The sequence below is a fragment of the Echinops telfairi genome, unplaced genomic scaffold, assembly GCF_000313985.2.
Source record: "Echinops telfairi isolate 266 unplaced genomic scaffold, ASM31398v2 ScPeMD7_7418;HRSCAF=8456, whole genome shotgun sequence".
NCBI lineage: Eukaryota > Metazoa > Chordata > Mammalia > Afrosoricida > Tenrecidae > Echinops > Echinops telfairi.
Genome location: NW_022111318.1, coordinates 744,479 through 750,673, shown reverse-complemented (window position 1 = coordinate 750,673; position 6,195 = coordinate 744,479).

Here is a 6,195-nt window from a genome sequence, read left to right as displayed (position 1 = left end):
ATATACACATATTAAAATATCCAAAATTATATGAAGACCTATTAACACTTATTACCTCTGGGAATTTGGAGAAAAAGTTAGTAAAGGGAGGCGGACTTTTATATTTCATCTCTACATATATTTTGTTTCTTTTGTCATAAGAATTATTTCTTTTTCATTTCATCTCACTTTTAGGGTTACAATTAATCAGAATCAACCCCATGGTAGTGGATTTGGTTCATATTTCTCACGTTTTGTTTTGTAAAGAAAGATCAGCCACTCTGATTTACAGTGATTCCCTTATTTTACAGATTAGGAAATGGGTCAGGGAAATGAAATAACTTATTCAGGAACAGCCTGTAGAAGAAACAGGGGAAGTAAATCCTCTGGACTTATATAGCACTTTTTCCACTCCTCACACCTGTTCAGTTACATTGCCCATTCATATGAAATAGAATCACAAAACCATCAGTCATTCCAAATGTTTCACGGATGTTTCCGGAGTACATGATTCACAACTGTTATGGAAAGATTCTCACAGTGCAATATTGTCTGTTGCCATAATCCTAAAGAAGGAAATAATTTTCAATCCAAGAATGAAAACAGATGCAAATGTTTAAGCAGTTGGAAGTGAAACATAAGCATGTGTTCAGAAACCATGAATAGCTTCTTTTTTCCTCCATAGACACAGTTTAATGATTTCATCTTTTCAGCTTTCATAAGAGCAATGGCTAGGATTCCAGCTTAATACTTACATAAAAACGCCTATTGGGACCAGTTGCAACATTTCCTAGTGCCTTGGGGCTGGAATTCTGTGTTATGAAGTGGCTGTGAGAGAGCAATAAACATGCAAACAAAGTCTAATGACCTTAAAAATACCTTAATGGGTTGATTTCTTGGGAATATGCTGTGAAACTATCAAGGTTCTGTGATAGAAATGCTTTCTGTAGGATGCTAACATTTCAAAGCTCTATATATCATTATACATATTGTCATGGAGTTGATTCCCTATTGAAAGTTAGTGAGACTATAAATCTTTTTCTTTAATTCCCACCTCGTAAGCATCAAAGAATGTTTCTTTTAGTGTGATGTTGCTCAGCATAGTGTTCTCCATATCCATGATTAGTGTAAATATTTACAGAAACAAACAGTCTCATCTTTTCCCCATATGCCTGCTGTGTTTGAACTGCCAAACTTTTATGCATTAGGGATAACCTGATACAATCACCTAGCATATATGGAAAATGAGGTCCAGAAAAGGAAAAGCATTGTCCTAAATGAGAAATTTGGTTCATATTGTTTGTTTAATATTTTAGAAGGTGAATGTTGTATTCTTCAGATTTGGGGTTGCAAATAAAATGTGTATTCACTTGAGTTCTCAATTCACTTATTTGGAATATGATTCTTAGAAAAGTAGCATTGGAATCACCTGGGAACTTTTTAGGAAATAGAAATTCTTAGGCCCTATCCATATTGAAGAAAAACTGATGCATTTTCATTATGGTGCTGGTGAATATTGAAATCACCACGGACTGGCAAAAGCACCAAAAATTCTATCTTGGAAGATATATAGCCACAATGCTCCTTAGCGGCAAGGATGGACGGCCTTCATTTCAAGTACTTTGAACATGTTATCAAGAGAGATCAGTCCTTGGTAAACTGGAAGATCAGCATAAAACAGGAAGGCCCTTGATGAGATGGATTGACCCAGTGACTGAAAAAAATGGGCTCAAACATAAGAGTAATTTTGAGGGGGTGGGGGGCTGGATCAGGCAGTGTTTCACTCTGTTGTTCATAAGGTCACTATGAGATGGAACTGACTCAATGGGATGTAAAAACAATAACATCCAGACAGGAAGGAGCCCCGGTGGCATAGTGGGTTACTTTTTGGGCTGCTAAGTGTGAGGTCAGCAGTTCCAGACCACCAGCTGTTCAATGGGAGCAATATGAGGCTTTCTGCTCCCATAAAGATTTACAATTTTGGAAGTCCGAAGGAACAGTCCTATTCTGTCCTATGGGGGCACTGCTGAGTTAGATTCAACTTGATAGCAGTGAGTTTGGTAACTGGTAACTTTGATGTTGGTGATAGAAATGACACCAGAGACTTCCAGCAAAGTGGCAACTGAGTAACACATACCAGAGGGACTCTGATACTAGGGGAAATTTCAAGCTGCCGAGTCTTAGTAGGAGCATTATAAAGATTAGTAGGCACAGATCCACTAGGTTTGGAAGAGCTTGGGGCTAACCTGAGACCCACCACTGTATCAACCAGAGCCGGAATCATTTGGAGACGGCCCAATGGCTTTATCTCAACACAGCCACAACTTTCCACTACTTCGGGGCAGGGTTTAAACCCCTCTTGCTCTATGGTCAGGGATCAGGGTTCAGCTATATTGTTCCTTTTGTTTCCCTCTCTTCTCTCGTTCCCACCACAGGCTCAGTGGGCTCTTTCTCTCTTCCCTTTTATCTCACACACCACTGACGAACTCCAGGCCACTCCCCTTAGCCTAGGGCATTTATTCCTACCTTCCACTCAGCTTGGAGAGCTCAACCCTCTGCAGCATAATCCAAGGCTGGGGAAAACCTTCCCACTTCCTCCAGGTAAATCCCACCCACCTTCTTCCGGGGAAAATCTTGCCCACCTTCTTCTGGGTGAAATCCCGCCCACCTTCTTCCTGCCTTATGTGCCACTCCTATTGCAGCAGGCACACCTGAATGCCCTCTGCAGTTCCCCAAGCTGCTGTGGGCCACACCATCACGGCTTCTTGTGAGATCACCCAGTGCAACACCATCCTCGCTGGTCCACAGCCACTGAACCAGCATTGCCTGAGAGGACCATCGAACTTTTCCTCCAAATAACAGAATACTGGTTGACTAGGGAAAGAGTGAATCCACAGGAGGATAAAGAGGTAGCCGGATTCCATAGTGCAATTAGCTGCAAGCAGTTCAAAGAAGCATTCCTACGAGTCTCCCAGAAAGAGCCCAGTGCACTTTGACTCTCTGGCTCCTCTAAAACAACAGCAATTAGCACCAAAAACTTCAATGTAAACAGAGGAGAAACAAAAGGCAACATCAGAAGATGTCCTGAACTTAATGATGTGCATAGAAGAAGCAGACATTGATCTTCCACACAAATTTTCAGAATGTTGTTTGGAGTCATACAGGATATAATAGAAACAATACAGAAAAAGGATGAAATGATAGAGGAGATAAAGACCATACACCAAAGGAAAATACAAGCGATTTGGAACGAGATAAACAAAAAACAATAGAGGACCACGGACATCACCAATTGACTGGAGTAGGCAGAGAGCTGCACCAGTGACCTAGAGGACAGCCAAGCAGACATTAACAAAGGTGAACAAAAATCTAATAAGATCATCAGAGAAGCTGAAGAAAATCTAAGGGTTGTGTTTGATGCTATGAAGAGGAACAACATCAAAATAATTGGTTTGCTGGAGGAAGACACAACAAAGAAGTCATCTGCAAAAATAGTGAGAGAATTCTTGGAGGAAAACTTCCCCAGCTTAATGAATGAAAACCAGGCAATCATCCAGGAGGCTGAAAGAACCCAGCTAGACTGAATCCCAAGAAGACACCAAGGCACATAAGAGTCAAATTATCCAGCTATGAAGAAAAGGATAAAATCATAAGAGCATCCAGGGAAAAACAAGCAATCACATATAAAGTTTCCCAAATAATAATATGCTCAGACCTATCAGCAGACACTATGAAGAAGAGGAGAGAATGGAGTAACAAATTCCAAAAAATGAAGAAAAATAGCATAAACCCAAGAATACTCTTTCCGGCCAAATTATCTATCAAGATAGATGGAGAAGTAAGAGTCTTCCCAGACAAGGAAAACTCATAGAATACATTAAAAGGAGCCCAGCCCTACAAAAGATCCTTGCCACCCAATATGGGCAGCACTCACTGAGCACGAACAATTGACCGCCACATAGAACAACCCCACCCAGGGGCAACAAAGAGAAAACAACCCCTAAAATAGCATTAGTTAAGGGTGGAAAGAAGTCAAGAATGAAACACACACACACACACATACAACACTGATAAGAAAGGGAGGTAGGAAAACACCGAACACAAAAGGTATAAGATGACATCACAGAGTGCAGAGATGGATGTAATAACCCTGAATATCAATGGCCTGAACTCAGGCATTAAAAGACTGAGGCTAGCAGACTGGCTTAGAAAACACAACCCATCAATCTGCCTACAGGAGACACATCTCAAGACTACAGTCAAAAATAGGCAGAGAATCAAAGGCCGGAGAAAAACATACCAAGCAAACAGCAATTCAAAAAAAAGCAGGGGTTTCCATCCTAATATCGGATAAAGATGACCTCAAAATGCAAACCAAAGGGAACGATAGACAAAGACCTACTAAATATTTTAAACATATATTCCCAGAACGAGAGACCACTGAATACATCAACCAAACGTTCCAAAAGATGAAAGAAGAAATCACAGTCTCAACAATTATAGTAGGTGACTTCAATATACTGCTCTCTGAGAAAGATAGATCACAGGGAAAGAAACTCATCAAGGAGGCTAGAGTAAGGTGACCAGACGTCCTGCTTTTGGAGGGACAGTCCCGATTTTTAACAATTTTTCCCACGTCCCACGGCATTTTTAAAAAGTCCCGATTTTTGGATAGAATGCACAACGAGCTAAGGTATATGGTTTTCGGCTGCCATGTGGCTATTTCGCCAGGATATGAGTTTTATCAATGGTGTCCTGCTATACCAATGTTAAAATCTGGTCACCTTAGGCTAGAGATCAAAACACTACAATTATACAATTTGACCTGATAGATATATACAGAGCTCTTCACCCAAATACCAAAAAAATTTACATCCATTTCAAACCCACATGGCACATACTCAAAGATAGACCACATGCTGGTGCATAAGTCAAATCTGCATAAGACCTCCGTCTCTGACAACTGTGCCATAAGGCTGGAAATCAACAAAAGGAAGATGAAGAAAGCAAGGGCAAACAATTGGAAGATGAATAACTCTCTCTTGCAAAAAGAATGTGTACTAGCCCAGATCAGAGATGAAATTAGGAAATTTCTAGAAACCAATGAGAATGAAACATGACGTACCAAAACTTATGGGACACAGCAAAGGTAGTTATCAGAGGAAGTTTCATAGCAATATATGCACACATGAAAAAGGAAGAGAGATATGCTTGCTTAGAATTTACAGTAACTAGAGCAGAGTCAACAGGACATCCTATGAATAGCAGAAGAAAAGAAATAATAAAAAGCAGGGCTGAGATTCAGGAGAGGGAAAATAAGAAAACTACGGGGAAAATCCTCCTCAAAGTTGGTTCTTTGAAAGGATAAACAGAATTTACAGACTGCTGGCAAGCCTAACTAAAGAAGGGAAGGAACAAATTTCGACTTCAAGGATGAAGAATGAAAGAGGGGACATTACAACAGACCCTAATGAAATCAAAAGGATAATTACACAGTACTACAAAGGACTGTACTCAAATGAATTCAACAACTTGGAAGAGAAAGACAAATTCTTGGAAAAACAATCCCTTCCTAGACTATCCCTGATGGACGTCAAGAATCTCAACAGACACATAGCAATAGAAGAAATAGACAAGGTTATCAAGGGATTATCAACAAAAAAAATCCCCTGGACCAGATGTCTTCACAGGGGAATTCTACCAAGCATTCAGGGAAGAACTGACACCAATTCTAAACAAACTCCTCCAGAACATATAGAGTGAAAGCAAACTCCTGAACTCCTTCCGTGAAGCTAGTATAACTCTGATACTGAAACCGGCCAAGGATCCCACAAAATTCAAGAAATACAGACCCATAGCCTTAATGAACATCAATGCAAAAAATACTTACCAAAATACTGGTTAATAGAATATAAAATTATAGAAAACAAGTAATTCACCATGACGGTACCAAAGCAACATCATGATAAATGGAGAAAATATTCAACTTGTCAAGGATTTCACTTCACTTGGATCCACAATCCATACTCATTGAAACAGGAGTCTAGAAATTAAATGCATTGGCCAAATATACTACAATATATCTCTTCATGAAGAAGAGTGCAGCACCAGGATTTGAGGAAGGCTTATTAACAGCCTGCGGTATGTGGATGACACAACCTTGCTTGCTGAAAGTGAGGAGGATTTAAAAACACTTACTGATGAAGACCAAGCATT